General features: G+C 43.2%; 1 protein-coding gene across 2 annotated transcripts in view; it reads right to left on the bottom strand.

Annotated features, from left to right (window-relative positions):
• Positions 1-26596, bottom strand: part of LOC139566646 (catenin alpha-2) — a 756349-nt gene that overhangs the window by 726501 nt on the left and 3252 nt on the right. The window contains exon 1 of one of the 2 annotated variants that reach the window (XM_071387897.1): positions 1747-1980. The exons of the other annotated variant lie outside the window; for it this stretch is intronic. The gene's annotated coding sequence lies outside the window, so the exon portion shown is untranslated. Of the gene's footprint in view, positions 1-1746; positions 1981-26596 lie in introns of those variants that run through there. 2 annotated transcript variants of the gene reach the window in all.

Genomic DNA, 26596 nt, shown 5'->3' on the forward strand with positions numbered 1-26596 from the left:
TGCATTTCCTGCTGTTCAGGAAAATTCTCAGTAACAAAAGAGTACAGATCATACATCTGTGTGTGCAAACGTGCGTAAGAGCGTGCATGAGTGTGCAAATGTACTGTATTCGAGAGTAGCCTAGCTTAATGAGCTTCTGCATGTATCTGAGAAATCCGAGAATATTTGGTGAGAGTTATTCGGAGCTTTTTAAACTATTTGTTGTGCTTTCTTTGCTATTTAAATCCCCCTGAAACCCAAAAGGATAGAATGACCCATTTTACAGTTCCCCAAATTGCGTCTTACTGCTAAATCTTATGAAACATGGCTGCCCCGGAGCAGTGTGGATTAGACAGAAGATTAAGTACCAGTGAAGAGAAGAGGGGTAAACATTGTGTCGTTTGTACACACAGAAAAACGTGTGTGCACGCACACATGCTGAAACACACACATACATGCACATCGACAGTGTACAGACACACAAATATCCAATATATACAGCAGCAGGTGTGTGTCTTCTTTCTCCTCTCTACAGTTCTCTCAGTAGAGTGAAGGGGTGAAGGTTACTCCAGTGTGAGGTTTGCAAGTTTTGGGCTATGATATTTGTGCATCTAACTTTCTCACTCATTATTATTCACGGTTCATTCAGGATTATCCGTAATCCTGGTAGCATCCACATTAATGTAGAAGTGTTTTGAAACATATTCTATTCTTATCTACAGTAAAAGTGACTCCAAAATGACACAATCAATTATTTACCATTCATTTCTATTGGCCACAAAATAATTTGAAACAAAACCAAAACAAACTGAAAATGCATCCAATAAGTTTGTAGAGTCACAAGCTTGATGTAATAATTGTGTGCCATGAATATGGAGCCAAATACTACACTACTCAAATACACATAAGTGAATTTGTCCTTACATTTTTGGTCCCTTAAAATGGGTGGGACTATGTACCAAAAGAGCTGTAATTATTAAACGGTTCACCCAATATGGATGAAAATACATTTAAATTAAAGACGACAGTCTGTACTTTTACAGCAGGATCATTGTATCATTTAAAATCCAAAAAGCTGGAGTTCAGAGACAAATAAACAACAAAGTTGTCACTTCCCTAATACTTTTGGAGCTCACAGTATGTTTTATTGCCACGGTGAAAAGTGTTGTTTTACAGGTTCACTTTAGGGTGAGCTAGTTTCAGCATTGCAAGAGGGCTTCTCTACACACATGCAGACAATGAAGACACACACGCACACACACAGTGTCACTCCCAAACCCTCTGGCTGACACCTCTCTTGGCTCATCTGTGGGTGTGTACTAAAATAGCACCGTATTCTCAACATAGTGCACTGCTTTTGACCAGAGGCTTATGGGCCTTGGTCAAAATTTGAGTACTATATGTGGAACAGTATGTAGTTCGGGACGGGCCTTGTGTCAGAGCAGCTTCACCCCTGGCCCTGGTGTTGAATGTAGCACGGCTTCAACAGTGTGTGAGCGTGCCACTGCGAAGAGGTGCGGAGAAGAAGGACGTGACTGAGAACATTACTGGGATGTTAGTTATTCACACACACACACACACACACACACACACACACACACACACACACACACACACACACACACACACACACACACACACACACACACACACACACACACACACACACACACACACACACACACACACACACACACACCACAACCACCACCGCAGATAATGAAAATGTGTCAAATACCACTTTTTCACAAACACACACACACTTACCTGGCCGGTTGGGGTAATTCCTTTACCGTTACGTTAACAGTTGTCTCTCTTACAATCAGCTCTGTTTTCTAAAGGAGTGACGACCTCAGCGCAACCTCAGCTAATGATGCTGTTTAATGAGCAATGAACAACAAACGGTGAGGAAATATCCCACATCAGGCGACAAATCGCTGACTTGTGAAAAACAACAGCATGGGAGCCAACCAATGAGGCGTCTCTGTGTATTCGGTTCAGCCTAACCTAGGAGTGTGTCCCAAATGGCATCCTATTCATATAGTGTACTACTTTTAACCAGAGCCCTATGGGCCCGGGTCAAAAGTGGTGCACTATAAAGGAAAGAGGGTGCCGTGTGGGACGTAGCACTAGTTTAGCAGAGCTGCCTGGCCCTTTGTAGCTGGTTTGTGTTCTCCACTGTCAGCCTTTGTCCTGTTCCAGAATCTCTCACAGAAATGTGACTGGTGTTGTTGTGTCTACCGCTCCCATCCCTACCCACCACAATGCTCTGCCTCCCTCCCTCCACCATCGCACTGTTCTGTTTAGATCCACTAATATGCCATGGACATTACAGGCACCTAAAGAGGTTGGACGAAAAAAAAGAGAGAGAGAGATAGAGAGCACTAAATTGCTGCCTGCCATAAAATGAGGGACAGTGCACATGTCCTCTATGGCATTGTTGTTGTTATTGCTCAATGTATGTTTATTTTGACCTTTGATTATTGTTGTTAGTGCTGTACCGTTGACAGTCTTGATTATTATTATTTTAATTATGTTAATATCGTAAATGTATCACTTAATCCCCTAAGTACACTTTGGCAATATGTACATTGTTACGTCATGTCAATAAGGCAAATTGAATTGAATTGTGAGCGAGAGAGACACAGAGAGTAAGACACAGAGAGTAAGACACAGAGAGTAAGACACAGAGAGTAAGACACAGAGAGTAAGAGAGGTGTTTGGATGTTTGTCTTTGCTTGGTGATTCCCCTTAGGCTTCATTCTAGCTGTGGAGATAATAAGTGAGAATTAACACACACTCTTCAGTCTCTAGGAGCGAAAGAATCCCAGCATGCCATCTGCCCCAGGAGACAGCCACAGTCTCTGTCTCTCCATCTCGCTTTCCCTCCCTCTCCCCTCTCTCTCTCTCTCCCTCCCTCCATCTCCCTCCCTCCCTCCCTTTTCCTCTCCGTCTCTCCCTCCCTTTTCCTCTCCTTCTCCCTATACTCTCTTTCTTCTCTCCTATTTCTCTTTATTAGTACCAGCATTAAGGGTTATGTCATACTGCAAGAGACATGATCCAGCATAGTCAACCCCCCAGCCCCCCCCCAATCACTTCTTCTAGTTTCAGCTACCTCAATTCCCCCTATCCCATCTTTTCATTATGACACAGTGGACCTCTGGCCCGAGCACAGCACAAGGAAGAAAACGATCGCCGTAAAACAAATAGTCGAAGTTAAATCCACAAAAAGCACCGTTCAATCACTCCATCTCCTGCCAAGATGAATTAACTCTTGGTTGCAGAGCTCCTGAAACAATGAGTCCACTCTAGCCTAAAGAGAGAGAGAGAAGCGGCTTGGATCCCAAGCAATTGTCCGGTGCTACTGCTTGTCAAGGACAACATCTCGTTTTGCAAATGGCCTCCAGTGAGGGTAAAGATAGAGATGATTGTGTTCAGCTGGTTGTCTGTGTCTCACAGATGTAGCCAACGGGGATGACGGCCATGTGCCAACTGGGCCTGCAGTGTCTGCCAGCGTCGTCATCGCGTGCCCTTGCCAGCCACTGCCAACAACCAAAGCAAATTAACATTGGAATCCGTCCGAGTCAATGACGTGCTGCCACTAAATTCCAGCCGCGGCCACGACGTTTCCGTCCAATGTCACCTTCCCCACATTGAGATGTGATGCAGTCAGGGATAAACAGTCTTGAGTAGGTATGAAATCGTATGGATATGATAAGCTGAACAAGCAGACGTCGTGTAGAAATCAGAGAGAGAGAGCGGAACCTCGCAGTTCTTATGTTGTTGTTGATGATGCTATTTGGGGCTTTATTTAGATTTGTTAATCATGCACGATTCATAATCCCTTTAACATATGCATCTCTGCAGGGACAGACTGGGACCTGAAATAGGCCAGGTTTATCCCTGACACACCAGCCCTTTTTTTAAACCAATTTCCCTTTGTACTCAGAGGAGTGTTCTAATGTCGTGATGACATGACTGTTGTAGGCGAAGAAGAATCAGAAGAACTGAGTGCCAGGAGGACCATGCATCACCACCACCATCAATCCAACACCTACATGGTGTCGTCCTCGCCATTAGGGATGGTCACGGTTATTACAATATTTGAATATCCAAACGGACATAAGTATTTGATTATTTGTGAAAGTATTCATTTTGGAGGAAAAAATTCAATAATATATAGGCCTATTTGAATGAAAAGGCTTTGTCTACAATTAAATGGTCTATGTGACATTGCTACATTTTTGTAAAACAACAGTTTTATGAGTTATCGTCCCATACTGGAAAACGTATTGACAACACGTGGAGCGTGTATTGACTACTGAGATCCACAGGCACAAACAGCGGAGGCAGCCCTAGGTGTTAATCGACTGATACCTCATCAGGCATACTGGACCTGCATCAAACCACAGCGGTTGACAAATCAACGCCATCGTCACCTCTCCAACAACCAACACATGGCGTCAGTACCAAGCGGCTCTGGCACTGGCCTAACTGTGCTCCTTAACAAACTGTCATGGCAAATGGCCTAGACAACAGGACCTCTCAGTGAGCAGCTAGGCAAAATCTCCTTGCCAGGGGCCGCATGTATGAACTGATCCTAGATCTGCACTGACTTTGAGACGCTTCGTTAATACGGGCCCAGGTCTTTATGGCGAACGAGACTTGAACTCAATTAGACTAATGTTGATAAATAAAGTGTATGAAACCAAATACAAACTATGGGCCCTGGTCAAAAGTAGTGTATTTATATAGGGAATAGTGTGCCATTTTTGATGCATACATTTTCAGCGTGGATCACAGATGTCCACAAAGCCCTAGCTCCGCGTCCGGCAACACAACAGTTGCATAACAGCGACACAATGACATTGACCCTGTCATTACCCCCAAAGAGACAGAGATCAACAGCCAGGGATAATGATGACAAAGACCATTCGCAGAGCTACAGTAAACCACCACCCACCCACCCACACAATAGGTCTGAGTCAACGTCAAAAGACTCGCCATTACATTCACCCAGAGGGCTCTCCATTGCATTCATCAAGGACACTCAAGTAGCCCATTTCCATAATCAAGGCTCCATTGCCTATTCTGTATTTTCTCTCAGTGAGTGAATTAACCTGGCTTCTCCATGGTTGTTTACTGTACAGAACTTTTAACATCTAGACAGTAACTTGTATTTTCAGGAAGCTATATGTGGTTCATCCGGGAACCAAACACACAACCATGGGGTTCGTTCAGCAACGGTACAACTTCAGATAACAAACCTTTCTGACATGTAGGATAGCGAATCATGTCAGTAGTAGTGGAGTTGAGCAAGATGGCGCTGACAGAGATGGTCGCCTCGCTTAGGAAAGTCCTTAGGAAACTATGCAGTCATTTGTTTTTTATGTGTTATTTCTCACATTGTTAGCCCAGAAAAACTTAAGTGTTATTGCATACAGCCGGGAAGAACTATTGGATATAAGAGTGACGTCAACATTACGACCAGCAATACGACTTTCCCGAAGCGGATCCTTTGTTCGGACCTCCACCCTGAACATGGGATCTTATCTCAGAGGCCGACCCAAAACAACGTCGTCACCGCAGGAGAGGCAGACGGAGCGGCTTCCTGATCAGACTTAGAAGGCGAGCACACCACCCACCGCTTCCGAGGATATTAGTCGCCAATGTCCAGTCTCTACACAACAAGGTGGACGAAATTAGGGCACGAGTTGCCTTCCAGAGAGACATCAGAGATTGTAACATACTCTGTTTCACGGAAACATGGCTCACTCGGGATATGTTGTCAGAGTCGGTACAGCCACCTGGTTTCTTCACGCGTCGCGCCGACAGAAATAAACATCTCTCTGGTAAGATGAAGGGCGGGGGTGTATGTTTCATGATTAACGACTCATGGTGTAACAATAACAACATACAGGAACTCAAGTCCTTTTGTTCACCTGACCTAGAATTCCTTACAATAAAATGCTGACTGCATTATCTCCCAAGAGAATTCTCTGATTAAAGTCACAGCCGTGTATTCCCCCCCCCCCCCCCCCCCCCAAGCAGATACCTCGATGGCCCTGAAAGAACTTCACTGGACTCTATGTAAACTGGACTCTATGTAAATCCCGAGTCTGCATTTATTGTAGCTGGTGATTTAACCTGTCTAGGATGAGAGTGCCGCTAGCGGCACTCCCCCCCCACCCCCACTGAAAAACCAGTGCCGCGAAATTCAAAAACAATATTTTTTTAAAATATTTAACTTTCACACATTAAAGTCCAATACAGCTAATGAAAGACACAGATCTTGTGAATCCAGTCAACATGTCCGATTTTTAAAATATTTTACAGGGAAGACACAATATGTAAAGATGTACATCTATTACCTAAAAACACATTAGCATAATCCACCATCTTTTATTTGTCCACCAACACCAGTAGCTATCACCAATTCGGCTAAACTAAGATATTTATAGCCCCTAACCAATAAAAAAACTCATCAGATGACAGTCTGATAACATATTTATGGTATGGGATAGGTTTTGTTAGAAAAAAGTGCATATTTCAGGTAGATGGCATAGGTTACAATTGCACCCACCGTCACAAATGGAATAGAAAAACTACTTAGAGCAACGTGTTTACCTACTTACTAATCATCAAACATTTCGTAAAAATACACAGCATACACGAATCGAAAGACACAGATCCTGTGAATACAGACAATATTTCAGATTTTCTAAGTGTCTTACAGCGAAAACACAATAAATCGTTATATTAGCATAGCACATAGCACATAGCAGCCCAGCATTGATTCTAGCCAAAGAGAGCGATAAAAGTAAACATCGCCAAAATATATTAATTTTTTCACTAACCTTCTCAGAATTCTTCAGATGACACTCCTGTAACATCATATTACACAATCCATATAGAGTTTGATCGAAAATGTTTATATTTAGCCACCAAAATCATGGTTAGACAATGTGAAATGTAGCTCAGCTGGTCAGAAAAAGTCTGTGCGCCACTTAGACAGTGATCTACTCTTATACATAAATACTCATAAACGTGACTAAAAAATATAGGGTGGACAGGGATTGATAGACAATTTAATTCTTAATACAATCGCGGAATTACATTTTTTAAATTATCCTTACTTTTCAATACAGCTTGCGCCAAGCGAAGCTACGTCAAAAAACATGGCGTCCTAAGCCACTAACATTTTTCGACAGAAACACGATTTATCATAATAAAAATGTCCTACTTTGAGCTGTTCTTCCATCAGTATCTTGGGCAAAGGATCCTTTCTTGGGTCCAATCGTCTTTTGGTGGAAAGCTGTCCTCTTGCCATGTGGAAATGCCAACTGCGTTCGGGATGAACTGGAAGCGTGCCCAGCAATTCACAGCGTTTCAGAAATAAATGTCCCAAAATCGCACTAAACGGATATAAATTGCTATAAAACGCTTTAAATTAACTACCTTATGATGTTTTTAACTCCCATAACGAGTAGAAACATCACCAGAGTAATATTACTCCCTCCACTAATGCTTGGAACAGGTGCGGGTCGGTGTCCTCTAGGCGCATGACGCAGCTCCAAAAGAGTGACTAGCCTCAGGGTTTTTTAATTTATAGTGCCTGTGAACGCGCAATCGACCCCATTCAAATCGTCATCACGTAAAGACATCCAGGGGAAGACGTAAGCAGTGTCCGTATAGTCATAGCAATAACAGTGCCCTTTTAACTGAATCCAGAACAGTGGCCAAAATTTCTGAAATAAGACTCCATGTCAGGGAAATTGCTGTAGAATGGGCTCTGTTCCACTTAGAGACAAAATTTCAACTCCTATAGAAACTATAGACTGTTTTCTATCCAATAATAATAATAATATGCATATTGTACGATCAAGAACTTTGTGGGAAGCCGTTTCAAAAAATTACACGATTAGCATAAATAGCCACAACAGCGCCCCCATCCTCAACAGGTTAAAAAAAGCTAATTTGAGAACAAGGCTACCTATATTCTACCAGCACATTGACTGTTGTACCCGCTCGAGCAAATCACTAGACCCACTGCTACTCTAACTTCCGCGATGCATACAAGGCTTTCCCCCTCCCTCCCTTCGGCAAATCCGACAACGACTCCACCTAGCTCATACTGTCCTATCAGTGACTAGAACCATTCAACGCTGGTCTGACCAATCGTAATCCATGCTTCAAGATTGTTTTGATCACGTGGACTGGAAAATGGACCAGACAATAACATCGATTTATACGCTGACTCGGTGAGTGAGTTTATTAGGAAGTGCATAGGAGATGTTGTATACACTGTGGCTATTAAAACCTACCTTAACCAGAAACCGTGGATAGATGGTGGCATTCGCGCAAAACTGAAAGCGCGAACCACCGCATTCAATCATGGAAAGAGGTCAGGAATATGGCCGAATATAAACAGTGTAGTTATTCCCTCCGCAAGGCAATCAAACAAGCGAAATGTCGGTACAGGGACAAAATAGAGTCGTAAACAAGACGTATGTGGCAGGGTCTACAGGCAATTACAGACTACAAAAAGAAAACCAGCCACGTCACGGACACCGACGTCTTGCTTCCAGACAAGCTAAACACCTTCTTTGAGGATAATACAGTGCCACCGACGCGGCCTGTTACCAAGGCCTGCGGGGACCCTATCTCCTTCTCCGTGGCCGAAGAAGTGTGAATGTGGGAATGTGATGAAATAAATAAAAGCTGAAATAAATCATTCTCTCTACTATCATTCTGACATTTCACATTCTTAAAATAAAGTGGTGATCCGAACTGACCTAAGACAGGGAATTTTTACTACGATTACTTGTCAGGAATTGTGAAAAGCTGATTTTAAATGTATTTGGCTGATGTGTATGTACACTTCCGACTTCAACTGTATGTGGTCCATGCAGGAATCAAACCCACAACCCTGGTGATGCCAGAAACATAGTTTAACCCACTAAGCCTTTGGGACCATGTAGTTACACAACAGAAGCTGATTGGGAGGCATCATGGCAGTACATGCTGTTCTGTTCTGTCAGGGTCATGTTGACATACAGGGATTAACTTCACTAGAGTACTACTACTACTCTGTTTCCTGCTGCTATTGAGATTAACTCCACTGCTACTCTGTTGCTACTGCCCTCAATCTTAATACCATGATACCATCACGTTAATAGTGTGATAAGCACACAGGGACGTAGTAGAAACAAGGTCAGACGCATGTGTCTGTTTGTTTTGATTTCTCTCCCTCCTGTGCATTTGGTTCGATCAGAAAACAACATTTGGCTTTTGAAAAAAACAGGTGTGAATGAACCATCAAGTACAAATGAATTTAGCCTAGTCAGTTAGTGTATGAATTAACGAGCTAGCCTAACAATTGTTGTGGTCCAGTTTTTCGCAAAGGAGTCCTATCCTGGAATGGATATGAAATGTCACGTTCAGAATGGGTTGCTAGGCTATGAGTGGCGTATATAGGCTTCATTCCACAAACATCTGGGTCCTGAGTGGTTAGTAGAGGTCGACCGATTAATCGGAATGGCCGAATAATTAGGGCCGATTTCAAGTTTTCATGACAATCGGAAATCGGTATTTTTGGACACCGATTTGGCCGTTTTTTTTTTTATATATATATTTTTTACACCTTTATTTAACTAGGCAAGTCAGTTAAGAACACATTCTTATTTTCAATGACGGCCTAGGAACCGTGGGTTAACTGCTTTGTTCAGGGGCAGAGCGACAGATTTTTACCTTGTCAGCTTGGGGATTCGTTTTTGCATCCTTCCGGTTACTAGTCCAACGCTCTGACCACCTGCCTTACATTGCACTCCACGAGGAGCCTGCGTGGCAGGCTGACTACCTGTTACGCGAGGGCAGCAAGAAGCCAAAGTAAGTTGCTAGCTAACATTAAACTTATAAAAAAACAATCAATCTTCACAATCACTAGTTAACTACACATGGTTGATGATATTACTAGTTTATCTAGCGTGTCCTGCGTTGCATATAATCGATGCGGTGCCTGTTAATTTCTCATCGAATCACAGCCTACTTCGCCAAACGGGATGATGATTTAGCACTGTCGTTGCACCAAACCAAACCATAAATATCAATGCCTTTCTTTAAAATCAATACACAAGTATATATTTTTAAACCTGCATATTTAGTTAATATTGCCTGCTAACATGAATTTCTTATAAATTAGGGAAATTGTGTCACTTCTCTTGCGTTCCGTGCAAGCAGTCAGGGTATATGCAGCAGTTTGGGCCTCCTGGCTCGTTGCGAACTGTGTGATTCCTAACAAAGACCGTAATTCATTTGCCAGAATGGTTCATAATTATGACATAACATTGAAGGTTGTACAATGTAACAGCAATATTTAGACTTAGGGATGCCACCCGCTAGGTAAAATACGGAACGGTTCCGAATTTCACTGAAAGAATAAACGTTTTGTTTTCGAAATTATAGTTTCCGGATTCGACCATATTAATGACCAAAGGCTCGTATTTCTGTGTGTTATTATGTTATAATTAAGTCTATGATTTGATATTTGATAGAGCAGTCTGACTGAGCGATGGTAGGCAGCAGCAGGCTCGTACGCATTCATTCAAACAGCACTGTCGTGCGTTTGCCAGCAGCAATTCGCAATGCTTCAAGCATTGAGCTGTTTATGACTTCAAGCCTATCAACTCCCGAGATTAGGCTGGTGTAACCGATGTGAAATGGCTAGCTAGTTAGCGGGGTGCGCGCTAATAGCGTTTCAATTGGTGACGTCACTCGCTCTGAGACTTGGAGTAGTTGTTCCCCTTGCTCTGCAAGGGGCGCAGCTTTTGTGGAGCGATGGGTAACGATGCTTCGAGGGTGGCTGTTGTCGATGTGTTCCTGGTTCGAGCCCAGGTAGGGGCGAGGAGAGGGACGGAAGCTATACTGTTACACTGGCAATACTAAAGTGCCTATAAGATCATCCAATAGTCAAAGGTATATGAAATACAAATGGTGTAGAGAGAAATAGTGTTTTAATTCCTATAATAACTACAACCTAAAACTTCTTTCCTGGGAATATTGAAGACTCATGTTAAAAGGAACCACCAGCTTTTATATGTTCTCATGTTCTGAGCAAGGAACTTAAACGTTAGCTTTTTTACATGGCACATATTGCACTTGTACTTTCTTCTCCAACACTTTGTTTTTGCATTATTTAAACCAAATTGAACATGTTTCATTATTCATTTGAGGCTAAATTGATTTTATTGATGTATTATATTAAGTTAAACTAAGTGTTCATTCAGTATTGTAGTAATTGTCATTATTGCAAATAAATAAATAAAAATCGGCTGATTAATCGGAATCGGCTTTTTTTGGTCCTCCAATAATCGGTATCGGCGTTGAAAAATCATAATCGGTCGACCTCTAGTGGTGAGTGCTGGACTTGGCATCCCACAGAGCAATGAGTTGCTTAGGGATGCAGCTTAAATACAGTTCCCCTCTCTCTAGCCAACTCTGGGTTAATGTTAAAACAGCTCTGCGTGTTGGGACTGGGAGACCTGCCTGCCGTCGCCACAGAAACCTCATTGCGGACTCATATAGTGGGGTTTATTGGAGCTCCCATGAAGGGGTTTCTGATAGCTCTTAACTTGCCATGGCCAGATATGCTTTCTCATTGTGCCAAACCAAAGCCTACACTTTTGATTAGCATGCTACTGCACTCTTCTGGCGCAAATAAGACCCGGGTTCGAACTCCCAGCGTCAGTCACACTGCCTGCTGTTCACTAGAGCTATGATATAGGCCTACTAATGTCATAGTGACTGGCCACAGCCATGGCAGGTTCAGTTCACACTTCTAGCGAGATAGAAGTAGCGTAGCGCCCAGTATTATCGGCATATTCAACAGTGTTAAGGAAATATATTACCTTCAACAGAGTTATCTTGTGATCAAGCAATCGATGTTTTGTGATTATTGGTGTGGTAAAAATGTTAGCTAACGGGTTAACAAAATGTTTTTTTGAAAACTCTCAAAATATAACTTAACTTACATAAACTGCAATGAAAATGGTCAGCTAGCTAGAAAAGTGTCTTTAGTCGCAAAACGTACCGTTATTTTCCAGGCCATGTAAATGTTGAGCTCGAGGTGATTTAATCCTACAACCGCTAGAGAGTGTCCGAAGTTAGGGGAAGTCCGATGTTAGGGGAAAATTAGCTAGGATATATGAATAAAAAGCAGCTAAGAATATATAGTGACTTACAGTGAGACTGTTCAATAATAATAAAAATGTGTGTACTCAGAGTTTGGTAAATATACAAGAGTATTTGCAGAGAGGGTTGAAGCAAATGTCAGATAGAGCACACTTTTGAAATATTGAAGTTGTGCTTACATAGATTAAATGTGCATTAAGGATTCTGTAACATTCAGAGAAAAGCCAGTCTAAAAATGTCCCTATCACTCCTCATTACAGGAGCTAATATGCTACCTCTGCAGTGGCCCAGATTCACAGGAGCAGTAGTGTGTGCTTGTGAGTGTGTCATGTGTGTGTACAGTACCAGTCAAAAGTTTTGACACACCTACTCATTCCAGGGTTGTTCTTTATTTTTACTGTTTTCTACATTGTAGAATACTAGTGAACACATCAAAACTATTAAATAACACATGTGTAATCATGTAGTAACCAAAAAAGTGTTAAACAGATCAAAATATATTTGAGATTTGAGATTCTTCAAAGTAGCCACCCTTTGCCTTGAGCTTTGCACACTCTTGGTATTCTCTCAACCAGCTTCATGAGGTAGTCCCCTGGAATGCATTTAAATGAACAAGTGTGCCTTGTTAAAAGTTAATTTGTGGAATTTATTTCCTTTTTAACGCGTTTGAGCCAATCAGTTGTGTTGTGACAAGGTAGTGGTCGTATAGAGAAGATAGCCCTATTTGGTAAAATATCATGTCCAAATTATAGCAAGAACTTCTCAAATAAGCAAAGAGAAACAGTCCATCATTACTTTAAGAAATTAAGGTCAGTCATTCTGGAACATTTCAAGAACTTTGAAAGTTTCTTCAAGTGCAGTCGCAAAAACCATCAAGCGCTATTATGATGAAACTGGCTCGCATGAGGACCGCCACAGGAATGGAAGACCCAGAGTTACCTCTGCTGCAGAGGATAAGTTCATTAGAGTTCATTCCAGCCTCAGATTGCAGTCCAAATAAAACAGACACATCTCAACATCAACTGTTCATAGGAGACTGTATGAATCAGGCCTTCATGGTTGAATTGCTTCAAACCACTATTAAAGGACACCAATAAGAAGAAGGAGGCTTGGGCCAAGAAACACGAGCAATGGACATTAGACCGGTGGAAATCTGTCCTTTGGTCTGATGAGTCCAAATTTGAGATTTTTGGTTCCAACTGCCATGTCTTTGTGAGATGCAGAGTAGGTGAACGGATGATCTCCGCATGTGTGGTTCCCACCGTGAAGCATGGAGGAGGGGTGATGGTGTGGGGGTGCTTTGCTGGTGACACTGTCATTGATTTATTTAGAATTCAAGGCACACTAAACCAGCATGGCTACCACAGCAGTCTGCAGCAATATGCCATCCCATCTGGTTTGCGCTTAGTGGGACTATCATTTGTTTTTCAACAGGACAATAACCCAAAACACACCTCCAGGCTGTGTAAGGGCTATTTGACCAAGAAGGAGAGTGATGGAGTGCTGCATCAGATAACCTGGCCTCCACAATCTCCAAACCTCAACCCAATTGAGATGGTTTGGGGTGCAGAATGAAGGAAAATCAGCCAATAAGTGCTCAGCATATGTGGGAACGTGCGCACGCACGTGACGTGCGCACGCATGTGTGGACCCATCCATACGTACGCATGTGTGTGTGAGAGTGCCATGTTAGAGGAATCTCCAAAGCAGCAGTAGCAGTTGGGGCTCAACCTTTCATATTGCTGCTCACCAGAGCACACACACACACACACACACACACACACACACACACACACACACACACACACACACACACACACACACACACACACACACACACACACACACACACACACACACCATCGCACGGCCAGAGAGGCTGATCAAAGTAGATACGGGAATGTGTGTGAAGCCTCAGCGCAGCCTTGCAGCTTCCCCGGCATACACATGCATGTATACATACATAACCACACAAACATACACACAATCGCACATGTGCCCTTTCTCTTTCTCTCTCTTTCTCTCTTTAAAGCACACTCGCTCGCTCTCTCCCTCTTACACATGTGTACACACAAACTCGCACATATCTTGCAAGTTCAAAGTAAAAACAATGGGGAGGCTTTGAGACTGCTGATTTGAGGGCGAGGTGCAAAACAGCAATCTCAAGCTTGTAGCCCACATGAGAGCCCTACACGGAGAAGACTGATTCTGTAGCCAGAGAGAGAGAAACCAGCAGGTATGAAACAAATAGCTCTCGAGATCATAATTACATTTGTTTGCTCTGATGACATCCGCCGAGCTTCTCCTGGACATGATCTAAGTACAATTTTAGGGAAACACGCGCCTCGAATTAGTTGTAAATTACAACGTGTCAATTTCCTGCCCGTGTCCTGCTGCACGAGTCAATGACTAGCCTATTAGATGATAACGTCTTTCACAGGCGTTTCTCTCAACTCAACACAACCCCACCCACTCACCTCCTCAGGTAGCTCCTATGAAGACAGACTTCAAACTTCAAAGACCAAAGTGACAGACTTAATCAAAGTTGTGCCTCCATACAGTGTGACACCTGTATTAGCTAGGGTACAGTGTAGCCTGGAGCAGGAGGCTCCCTCCATACACTGTTGCAGATTAGGCATATGGCGAACATAAGGTGTTTTTGGGGTCCCTCGCAGCTAACCACTAGCATGATATTCCTTATGAATCATTACTGAAGTAAGCATCTATATACAAAGGGTTTATGAAGGCTGAAGTCAGCTATGTAGCCTTATAAAGGGTTTATGAAGCAGTCATTTTGCCTTAGAGGTTGTACTTCATTTGAAATAGGCCCTCCTCATGTATGGCTGCCGCACAGTGAAAGGTGTAGGGTCCGTCCCAAATGACCTACACAGTGCATTATTGTGGGCCAGACGTAGTTCCCGAAAAAGGGAATAGGGTGCCATTTTAGGACACACATGGAGTTATGTAAAAACCTGCCAGGCCTCTCCCATTGAAGAACTATTAAAGAGAAATCCATTTCATTGCTTTCCTGTAACAGATAATATGCCATGAAGATTTCCCTTTTACCGCGTCACTCATTACAGAATAAAAAGGACCGAGGCACGACGATGGGAGAATCAAATTGCTTTCCGTATTCGTAATAACTTTTTTTCTCACCACAAATTGATCAAGTTTGAACCAATAACAAAAACAGATGACTGGCGACAAGCAATTCTATCCGGGCAACGCAAAACGGTCTCTAGACTGGATAGGTAGCTTCCCAAATGGCTTACTATTCCCTACATACAGTAGTGCACTACTTTTGACCAGGGCATTATATAGAGAATAGGGTGCCATTGGCGACGCATCATAAACTTCACTGAAAATATGATGTTGAGTCCAGATTGGGGAATTGGATGGTGGAGATGCTTGAGGAGTTTTATAGCTTGTTGTTTTATTTCAAAGACAAGCTCATATACACAGACCCACACTGAAGTCCCTCTGAACATCCAATAAATGTTTTAATCGGTGGTAGAAATACACTAGTCATATCTCAGGCTTTTGTCATCTACATAGACGACGCACATCCTAATTGACTCTTATGTAACTACGTGAGTGTCAACTAAGTCTAATTGACTCGTATGTGACTATGTGAGAGTCAACTAAGTCTAATTGACTCTTATGTGACTATGTGAGAGTCAACTAAGTCTAATTGACTCTTATGTGACTATGTGAGAGTCAACTAGGTCTAATTGACTCTTATGTGACTATGTGAGAGTCAACTAAGTCTAATTGACTCTTATGTGAGAGTCAACTAAGTCTAATTGACTCTTATGTGACTATGTGAGAGTCAACTAGGTCTAATTGACTCTTATGTGACTATGTGAGAGTCAACTAGGTCTAATTGACTCTTATGTGACTACGTGAGAGTCAACTCAGTTTTGTCTCCCGCAGTGCACTGACTACTTTCCAGGACACACTAACACACGTTCTCACCTATTGTAATTATTCACTTTGAAACACAACAAAGGCAGCACCAGACCCTCAGAGCCCCTCAGTCTCTTTGAAGTAAACTCAGCAAGGCCAAGCTAGCAATTCCACACACACAGATGCAAGCACACACTGAGCACACTCAAATTGAACCATCCCCTTCTAACACTATGGGGGTAATTCTCACAGAGTTTGAAACCAGCCTCCCATCCGCACCTTTGGAAAAATGTTGTTGGGTTTCTCAAATGAGGGGAAATCTGTAAAGCGCACATGCTGTCTCTCCTTGCATGGCCCTTCGTCTCAGCGGCAGAGGCAGACGATTCATGATTCATATTTTTAAGACAGGAAGCATAAAAAGGCTCCATTACTTACAGCTGTACTGACATCCTCTTGGCTGGGCTTGCAGGAATTAAAGGGGCAATCTGGGATATTCCCGATACTGCGCTTCCCAAATCCATTACAATTTTAAGGTTGTAAATGTATTTGAGAAGAGATACTGTTTATACTTAGATTTCTGGAAAGCCTACATAAAAATCAGGCGGAATGAGTAAATGAAGAACATTTAGTGGTTAAATCGTATTAACAAGATGAGAGAAAAATAGAATTACTGTTGGGTTTTTAAATTCTAAACCAAGAGCATGAAATTACATATGGCAAGCTGTGTCCTAAGGATTGGATTTTGGACAAGATTTCGGGTTTCTGTCTTTTGGTAATAGAATGATATGGTCTGACAAGCGAATGTGCTGTCATTCAGTCAGGGTGTGACAAATGCTATGCCACTTCAACAGCATCACAAGCAAATTGGTATTATTGTGTCATAATAAGCTACACACACAAGATAAACGCTATGTTTTACCAGATAAGAATCCATTCAACTGCTGTTCCCACTACGTCCAGTAGCCCTTGCCTTTTTTGGGTGCATGTGTGTGTGAGTGTATAAGAGTCCTGCATTGGGTCAGGTACCCAAGGGTACCCAATCAGCTGGCGGGTGCAATGAAAACCTTCCTTCAACCCGTGGGTCAGTTTCCGGTTCAGAACAATTATAATGCGGGTTGGAAATGTTTTAAAATGAAGATAATTGCAAAATGAAAGCATGTTAATTTCTTCTCTTCTCTCTGCTGCACTGCATGCAGCTGTAGGCAGCCCACTCACTGTTGCATTGGGTTGCCTAGCAGTAAACAAACATGCAGTGCCCGTGCCTCTGCCCCATAGCCCCTCATGATGTGACATTCACTGCATTTATACGGGTCGTACTGGGGTACGGATGTAAAAATCTCCAAAAAATCTGCCATCGGCGCCCATTCAAATTAGCCCTAAGGTTGCCTTGTTAAATCTGGTTCATTCTCTTAATTAAATATGACTGAATGTCTGATCCAACATACTTTGGTGATATAGTTATCAACCTACAGCATATCCTTTAAAAATAAAAATGTTTGCGTTCAGGGTGTGCTAATAGCATGCTAACACTTAAGACAAACTAGTAAAGTAGCTAGCATAGCTAGCCATCGCTAGCAATCAGTGGTTGAAGTTGAAGTAACTTTTGAGAGTAATGGAGTTGCCTGGTGACTATGAAAATAATTTACACTATATATATATATTTTTTTAAATTGGACGGGAGCTATAATACAGTTATAATACCATGTATCTTTTTACTGTTCCTTGAAATCAGGCTTGGCTGCATTGCTTTAGATGGGGAAAGACTGCTTCCGTACCCCGCTTGCGTGAATTTTGTTAAATACATTGATGTTATTTGCGGGTACTGGGTTGGCTCTCGGGACAATTCTATGCGGGCCGGGTTGCAGAGAAAAATCTGTCCTGATGTCAGGTCCCCGTAGGCTCTAGGTCATGATACTATTGCTAGTGAACCCACCATATCCCCCCAGGCCTCAAGCACCACCAAACACACACACACACAAACACACACACACACACACACACACACACACACACACACACACACACACACACACACACACACACACACACACACACACACACACACACACACACACACACACACACACACACACACACACACACAGAGAGAGAGAGAGATTGAGAGAGTGTGAGAGTGTTACACCCACAGTCTCTCTCTCTCTCTCTCAATTCAATTCAATTCAATTCAAGGCGTTTTATTGGCATGGGAAACATATGTTAACATTGCCAAAGCAAGTGAAGTAGATAATATACAAAAGTGAAATAAACAATAAAAATGAACAATAAACATTACACTCACAGAAGTTCCAAAAGAATAAAGACATTTCAAATGTCATATTATGTATACAGTATATACAGTGCTGTAACAATGTACAAATGGTTAAAGTACAAAAGGGAAAATAAATAAGCATAAATATGGGTTGTATTTACAATGGTGTTATTTCTTCACTGTTTGCCCTTTTCTTGTGGCAACAGGTTAAAAATCTTGCTGCTGTGATGGCACACTGGTATTTCACCCAGTAGATATGGGAGTTTATCAAAATCGGGTTTGTTTTCAAATTCTTTGTGGATCTGTGTAATCTGAGGGAAAAATGTGTCTCTAATATGGTCATACATTTGGCAGGAGGTTAGGAAGTGCAGCTCAGTTTCCACCTCATTTTGTGGGCAGTGTGCATATAGCCTGTCTTCTCTTGAGAGCCAGATCTACCTACAGCGGCCTTTCTCAATAGGTGGTTGTAGAATTTAGCGGCTCTTTTCTAGATTTTCATAATTAGCGGGTATCGGCCTATTTCTGCTCTGCATGCATTATTTGGTTTTACGTTGTACACAGAGGATATTTTTGCAGAATTCTGAATGCAGAGTCTCAATTTGGTGTTTGTCCCATTTTGTGAATTCTCGGTTGGTGAGCAGACCCCAGACCTCACAGCCATAAAGGGCAATGAGTTCTATTACTGATTCAAGTATTTGCCAGATCCTAATTGGTATGTCGAATTTGATGTTCCTTTTGATGGTATAGAAGGCCCTTCTTGCCTTGTCTCTCAGATCGTTCACAGCGTTGTGGAAGTGGTGCTGATATTTAGGCCGAGGTATGTATAGTTTCTAGATGGAATTTATATTTGTGATCCTGGTGACTGGACCTTTTTAGGAACACCATTATTTTGGTCTTACTGAGATTTACTGTCAGGGCCCAGGTCTGGCAGAATCTGTGCAGAAGATCTAGGTGCTGCTGTAGACCCTCCTTGGTTGGTGACAGAAGCATCAGATCATCAGCAAACAGTAGACATTTGACTTCAGATTCTAGTAGGGTGAGGCCGGGTGCTGCAGACTGTTCTAGCGCCCTCACCAATTTGTTGATATACAGTGGGGAGAACAAGTATTTGATACACTGCCGATTTTGCAGGTTTTCCTACTTACAAAGCATGTAGAGGTCTGTAATTTTTATCATAGGTACACTTCAACTGTGAGAGACGGAGAGACTTCAACTGTGAAATCCAGTGAAATCCAGAAAATCACATTGTATGATTTTTAAGTAATTAATTTGCATGGAGAGTTTGGGATAAACAACCATAACCTTGGTATCCTCAATTAAAACGATCAGAGGTGTTAGTGATTTATTCATGTGTGGGTGCTTCTGGGGTCATTAAAGAGATGATCTGGATGGCTGTGTCCACAAGTCCTTTAATTTGGACTTTTTGCAGAGAGAGACTCCAACAGAGTCTATTTAACTCTCTGTTTCCCATCATGTGTTGTGTGTAATTGTTTTCATGTTAGGTGGTGTTAGTTTACGCGCTCTACTTTTATGTTCCATTTTTTGAGCGCGTTTGTTTCATGTAGTGCTCTCGTTTTTTGGGAACTATAATAAAGTGCGCCTGTTCATTATAATTTGCTCTCCTGCACTTAACTTCTCCTCCAATACACCATCCTGACAGCGTGCGAACACTTTGCCTTTGTTTTGGTTTGTTTGTTTGTCAATTAGGGTGTGCAGGGTGAATACGTGGTCTGTCGTACGGTAATTTGGTAAAAAGCCAATTTGACATTTGCTCAGTACATTGTTTTCACTGAGAAAATGTACGAGTCTGCTGTTAAGGATAATGCAGAGGATTTACCCAAGGTTGCTGTGGACGCATATGCCACGGTAGTTATTGGGGTCAAATTTGTCTCCACTTTTGTGGATTGGGGTGATCAGTCCTTGGTTCCAAATATTGGGGAAGATGTCAGAGATAAGGATGATGTTAAAGAGTTTAAGTATAGCCAATTGGAATTTGTTGTCTGTATATTTTATCATTTCATTGAGGATACCATCAACACCACAGGCCTTTTTGGGTTGGAGGGTTTTTATTTTGTCCTGTAGTTCATTCAAGGTAATTGGATAATCCAGTGGGTTCTGGTAGTCTTTAATAGTTGATTCTAAGATTTGTATTTGATCATGTATATGTTTTTGCTGTTTGTTCTTTGTTATTGTCACGTTTCTGACCTTATTTTCCTTTGTTTAGTCTTTATTTAGTTGGTCAGGACGTGAGTTGGGTGGGTATAGTCTATGTTGTCTGTTTCTATGTGGGGTTTCTTGTTTGGCCTGATATGGTTCTCAATCAGAGGCAGGTGTTAGTCATTGTCTCTGATTGGGAACCATATTTAGGTATCCTGTTTTGTAGTGTGTTTTGGTGGGTGATTGTTCCTGTTCGTGTGTTCATATGTTCTGTGGTTCACTAGTTCGGGACTGTAGCGTCTTCAGTTCTTTCTGTCAGTTTGTTGTTTTTGTTCGTTGTTTAAGTAGCCTATTAAACTATGGATTGTCATCACGCTGCATTTTGGTCCTCCTCTCTTTCACCCGAAGACAGCCGTTACAGAATCACCCACCAAAACCGGACCAAGCAGCGTGAAAGAGAGGAACAGCGCTTTGTGGAACAATAGACTTGGGAGGAGATATTAGATGGAAAAGGACCCGGGGTACAGCCGGGTGAATATTGCCGCCCCAAGGCAGAGCTGGAGGCAGCGAAAGCCGAGAGGCGGCGTTATGAGGAGGCTGCACGAAAGCGCGGCTGGAAGCCCGAGAGGCAGCCCCAAAAATGTATTGGGGGGTGGCACACGGGGAGTGTAGCTGGGTCAAGTAGGAGACTTGAGCCAGCTCCCCGTGCTTACCATGAGGAGCCGAGGATGGAACCGGAGCCAGTCGGGGTGGAGTTGGAGGTGAGCAGGGTGAGTGAAGCAGAGACTGTGAAGGATTTAATGGGTAAATTGGAGGAGAGAGAAATTAGGGATTTGCTGGTTTGGTGCATGAGGCACGACATCCGCCCGACGGAGCGTGTCGGGGATTTGATGTCACCTGAGTCAGCTCTCCATACTCGTCCTGAAGTGCGTGCTAGCCGTCTGGTGAAGACTGTGCCAGCCCCACGCACCAGGCCTCCTGTGCGCCTCCCTAGCCCTGCACGTCCTGTGCCAGCTCAGCGCACCAGCTCTCCTGTGGCAGCCCTACGTACTAGCTCTCTTGTGGCAGCCCCACGCACCAGCTCTTCGGTGCCAGCGCCACGTACCAGATCTCCAGTACGCCTCCACAGCCCAGTACATCCTGTTCCTTCTCCCCGCACTAGCCCTGAGGTGCGTGTCCCCAGTCCGGTACCACCAGTTCCGGCACCACGCACCAGGCCTACTGTGCACCTCCAGGGTCCAGTATGCCCTGTTCCTGCTCCCCGCACTAGCCTTGAGGTGCGTGTCCCCAGCCCGGTACCACCAGTTCCGGCACCACGCACATTTGGTTCTGGCAAATTAGGCAGCCCAAACTGTTGCATATACACTGACTCTGCGTGCAATGAACGCAAGAGAAGTGACACAATTTCACCTGGTTAATATTGCCTGCTAACCTGGAATTTATTTTAGCTAAATATGCAGATTTAAAAATATATACTTCTGTGTATTGATTTTAAGAAAGGCATTGATATTTATGGTTAGGTACACATTGGAGCAACGATACGCACCGCATCAATTATATGCAACGTAGGACACGCTAGATAAACTAGTAATATCATCAACCATGTGTAGTTAACTAGTGATTATGATTAATTGATTGATTGTTTTTTATAAGATAAGTTTAATGCTAGCTAGCAACTTACCTTGGCTTCTACTGCATTCGCGTAACAGGCAGGCTCCTCGTGGAGTGCAATGTAATCAGGTGGTTAGAGCGTTGGACTAGTTGACTGTAAGGTTGCAAGATTGAATCCCCCGAGCTGACAAGTTAAAAATCTGTCGTTCTGCCCCTGAACGAGGCAGTTAACCCACCGTTCCTAGGCCGTCATTGAAAATAAAAATGTGTTCTTAACTGACTTGCCTAGTTAAATAAAGATTAAATAAAGGTGTAAAAAAAACAATAATAATAACAAAATAAATCGGCCAAATCGGTGTCCCAAAATACCGATTTCCGATTGTTATGAAAACTTGAAATCGGCCCTAATTATTCGGCCATAGCTGATACTATGTCATACTGCAAGACACATGATCCAGCAGTCACCTATACAGGGAAAAAAGGACAATAGTGAGTGATTGACAGACACGGTACAGCTCTAATGTGAGCATATGCTGGCCTTTGTGTGTCTGTGCAGTCAGTAGTGAATAAGGGCTTCTGACGCAATATTTCCTTGGGGGTGCTGAATATATCAACTCAAAAAAAGATAGCATAGTCAGGGTTAAAAAAGGGAGAGAAAAAAATATCCTGTCGTAAACAATGGAGAAGTTAATGCACAAAGACACTAGGGCCTGCACACTGCGGGAGACGAGCTGAGAGCTGAGCCGGTACTGGGGGGCCACACTGGACCCTGATCTATAGTGTGTGTGTGTGTGTGTGTGTGTGTGTGTGTGTGTGTGTGTGTGTGTGTGTGTGTGTGTGTGTGTGTGTGTGTGTGTGTGTGTGTGTGTGTGTGTGTGTGTGTGTGTGTGTGTGTGTCTGCAATTGTGTGTGGGTGTGTGGCAGTCATTGCGTATGTGTGTGTCTAGAGACCGTGCCGCTGCAGCAGGCAGGATGGACAATGGGAGGGGGTGTGGGGCGGGTAGACAACACTGCCTGCTTCTGAGCCCTACAGGGAGATTTGCCTCAGATGGAATCAAAAGAACAACAAGGCGTTCCCAGGTACAGGGCAGATAAAGGGAACAGCAGAGAGAGAGAGAGAGGGGGAGAGGGAAGGAGGGAGAGAGATGCCAATATGACCCTTTGAATTGAATTGAGAGCGAGAGAGAGGGGGGAGGGAGAGAGAGAGAGAGAGAGAGTGGAGATGCTCAGAGAAGTGACTGAGCCTCAAAGGGATTAGCATAGTGAGAAAGTGTGTCCCCAAACGGCATCCCATTTCCTATATAGCTCTGTGGGCCCTGGTGAAAAGTAGCTGGCGTACAATTTGAGATTCAGACTTATGCTGAATGATTGTTCTGTGAATGCTGTTTGTGAGACATCAGAAAGAAAAAGTGACCATGACCCAGCTCTACTTAGTCTTCTGTAAATCATAGAAAGACCTTGTTGACTTTCTAGGCCTAGATCTAGCCAGCAAGGTTTAGTCACGAAAGTCTGCTTTTAAAAGGTCAGGGTATCTATTTGTATTCCTATAGTAGGTGAATAACAGACAGGCACTGGAGAGAGAAAGAGAGCGAGTGAGTGAGTGAGTGAGTGATAGAGTGAGTGAGTGAGTGAGTGAGTGAGTGAGTGAGTGAGTGAGTGAGTGAGTGAGTGAGTGAGTGAGTGAGTGAGTGAGTGAGTGAGTGAGTGAGTGAGTGAGTGAGTGAGTGAGTGAGTGAGTGAGTTTGGATGTGTCAGTTAATCTGGTATTCCACGGATACATGGAAGAGAGGGCTTGTACTAAGAAAGAGTCAGTACTGTATTAGTTTAAACTAATTAGCCCCTGGTGGGCCTTCAGATGATAGAGATGCAAAACAAACATGTTCTATTCCCTTCTGTGCTTCAACTTCTCCCACACATCACACAGGTCAGTACTGGGCCACTCTGGTCCTAAGAAGGATTGGTAGTGACCATGGGATATATCCCAAATGGCACCCTATTCCCTATATAGTGCACTGGTCAAACATAGTGCACTGTTTAGGGAATAGGGGCTATTTAGATGTAGGCATCACCATGGCAGGTGAAGTAATGGGAGCAAAAATAACTTTGCATGATAATAACTTCTCCCTCTCCCATTCTCTCTCTCTCTCGCTCTATTTCTCACTCCCTCAATCTTCCTCTCTCTACAACACAAATGGATAAGGTTACATGGAAAAGGGGGACCTGATCCAAGATCAGCACTCCTACTGTGACATGCTTGACACATACGAACGGAGTACTGTCTACAGGCTAGGATATACTGTAGCAGCTAAATTCAGATGTGCAGTCTATCCTTTGTGTAGCTAGAAGAATAGAATAGAATAGAACTTTTGGTTCAAATGGAAATGTGTATCTGGCGGTGTTGGGAAAGGCAGAACACACACACACACGTTGAGAGGCACAGGGTCAGCAGCAGCAATTGTGGGGGGTTAAGTGCCTTTCTCAAGGGCACAACGGCAGGAGCTGGTAATTGGGATCAGAGACCAGCAGCCTTCCAGCTGCCCGTTCAGTTCCATTCTCACTTTTGTGTTGCCCGGCTCGGGGCTTGACCTTCCGGCTGCTGGTCTGCCTCTCTAACCTCTAGGCCCCTGTCGTTCTCCAAAGAGGATCCCCTTCAAAGAGGAAAGAGTTTCCTGTTTCCACCACAAATAGAAACACGAGGAAATACAGATGGTGCTCCTTCAAGACGGAGAGCCCGGTCCTGTATAGAAAGAAAGCTGTTGAAAAAAAAGCTGCTGTCGATGGTGACAAGTAGCCTATTTTTGATGCATGGTAGACTACTAGGCCTACTACAATAGTTAAAAGACATCACGCAGGCAGGAGAAAGCCAACGCCGTCCCTTCTGATCACTGCTCTTTCATCTCCTTGCCTTTGGAGAACATCAAAATGACCACAATACCACCAAGCCAAAGGGAAGAGGGGCTCCTCGATACCGGGCCATGCGAAGCCTAAAGAAGATGCTGTCAAATCAGACCTCAAAAGCCTGGTAGATGAGGCAAAGCTAATGATTGATAGTCCATTTCCATAATGCAGGCGAGCTGATACGCTATAAGCCTAAGACCCTGTCACATCTATGGCTCCATGCTCCTACCGAGAGGCCATGCCATGCTAGACAACATTAGGAGTCAGACAAGTCACTAAGATCCATACTAGTGCCACTAAAATGCACGCCCAATGCTAGGTTCATACTGGATATCAGAACACAGCCAGTGGGTTTTGACAAAAATATTGCCATTTGATAACCTAGAACATACTAAGGGCAGCCGAGCACCCTGCTAGTCTGACTGGGTATTCAAGTAATTGTCTGCATCTCAAATAATACCTTATGCGCTATACAGTGCACTACTAGTAGTACCCTTCTGCTACCGGGCCCTGGTAAAAAGTAGTGCACTATAAAGGGAATGGGGTGCCATGTGGGACTCAACCATAATCTCAGAATAGATTCTGTAGATGGAAAGCGATAGAGAAAATCCAGTAGTCACTTGAGGGAGGGGAGAAGGTGCCAAGGTGAAAAGTGTACACTTGACACAGATCAAGTACCCTGAACATCAAAGTGGATAACTAAGTTGTGGTTGAGAACCAGCTATCATCACCCACCGACTGCACTGTCAGTGAGTGAACGAACCAAGGGGGTTAATCTGTGTCAGTCGAGGCCCACTCACAATTTATAGGACCTTCACGAACGGCAAAGAACCCATTAACAGTTCAATCTTGTCAAGATCAATATCTCGACTTGGAGGACATCATCTTCCTTGGAAGTCTGCGAGGGGAATTAATAAGAAATGTTATATGAAAAGGTCTTAAAAGAGCCTTTAAAATGCCCTGCAGCAAGTCTGCCTTGAGAAATAAGCCTTGTCTGTTGGACAATGATGAACAAAGGTGTCTTCGCACTCAGAGTTCGCTTGCTAAAATAACTCCTCGATCTTGTAGTCCATTAGCTAACTCCCTCACGTCCCCGGCCTGTGCCTTTTTTAATTGAGCCGATAACAACTTTATCACACATCATTTTACCTTTTAACAACATTGGTTCGCTCTTTCCACGCTTTGGTGATTTAAAAGATTTCCCAATGGCCAATTTATCAACTGGACACTCAAAACTAATTCATATTGCCAATTACGGTAAAACACAATAAAGGGCTCATTCCCTAATTACATAGTTACACTGTTCTTAATTCAAGTACGCAGTACTTAACTGTACTAAACAGTAGTATGCTAGTTTTTTAACTACCCTGTGAAGAATATGATTGAGTGCTTTTTTCCAAACATGGCGTCTGCCTAGGAGGCTACTAGAGGGGAAACTAACATGGCAGCTGCACGTCTAGCACTTTGTGACATCGGCTGATGTAAAAAGGACTTTATAAATACATTTGATTGATTGATAGATACTAAGCAACTGAGTCTATGGAGACGCCGGCATACTGTTGGGTGTGGTCTTTGGCTGATTGAAAG

This window comes from Salvelinus alpinus, chromosome 39 (assembly GCF_045679555.1).
Source record: "Salvelinus alpinus chromosome 39, SLU_Salpinus.1, whole genome shotgun sequence".
Classification (NCBI taxonomy): Eukaryota; Metazoa; Chordata; class Actinopteri; order Salmoniformes; family Salmonidae; genus Salvelinus; species Salvelinus alpinus.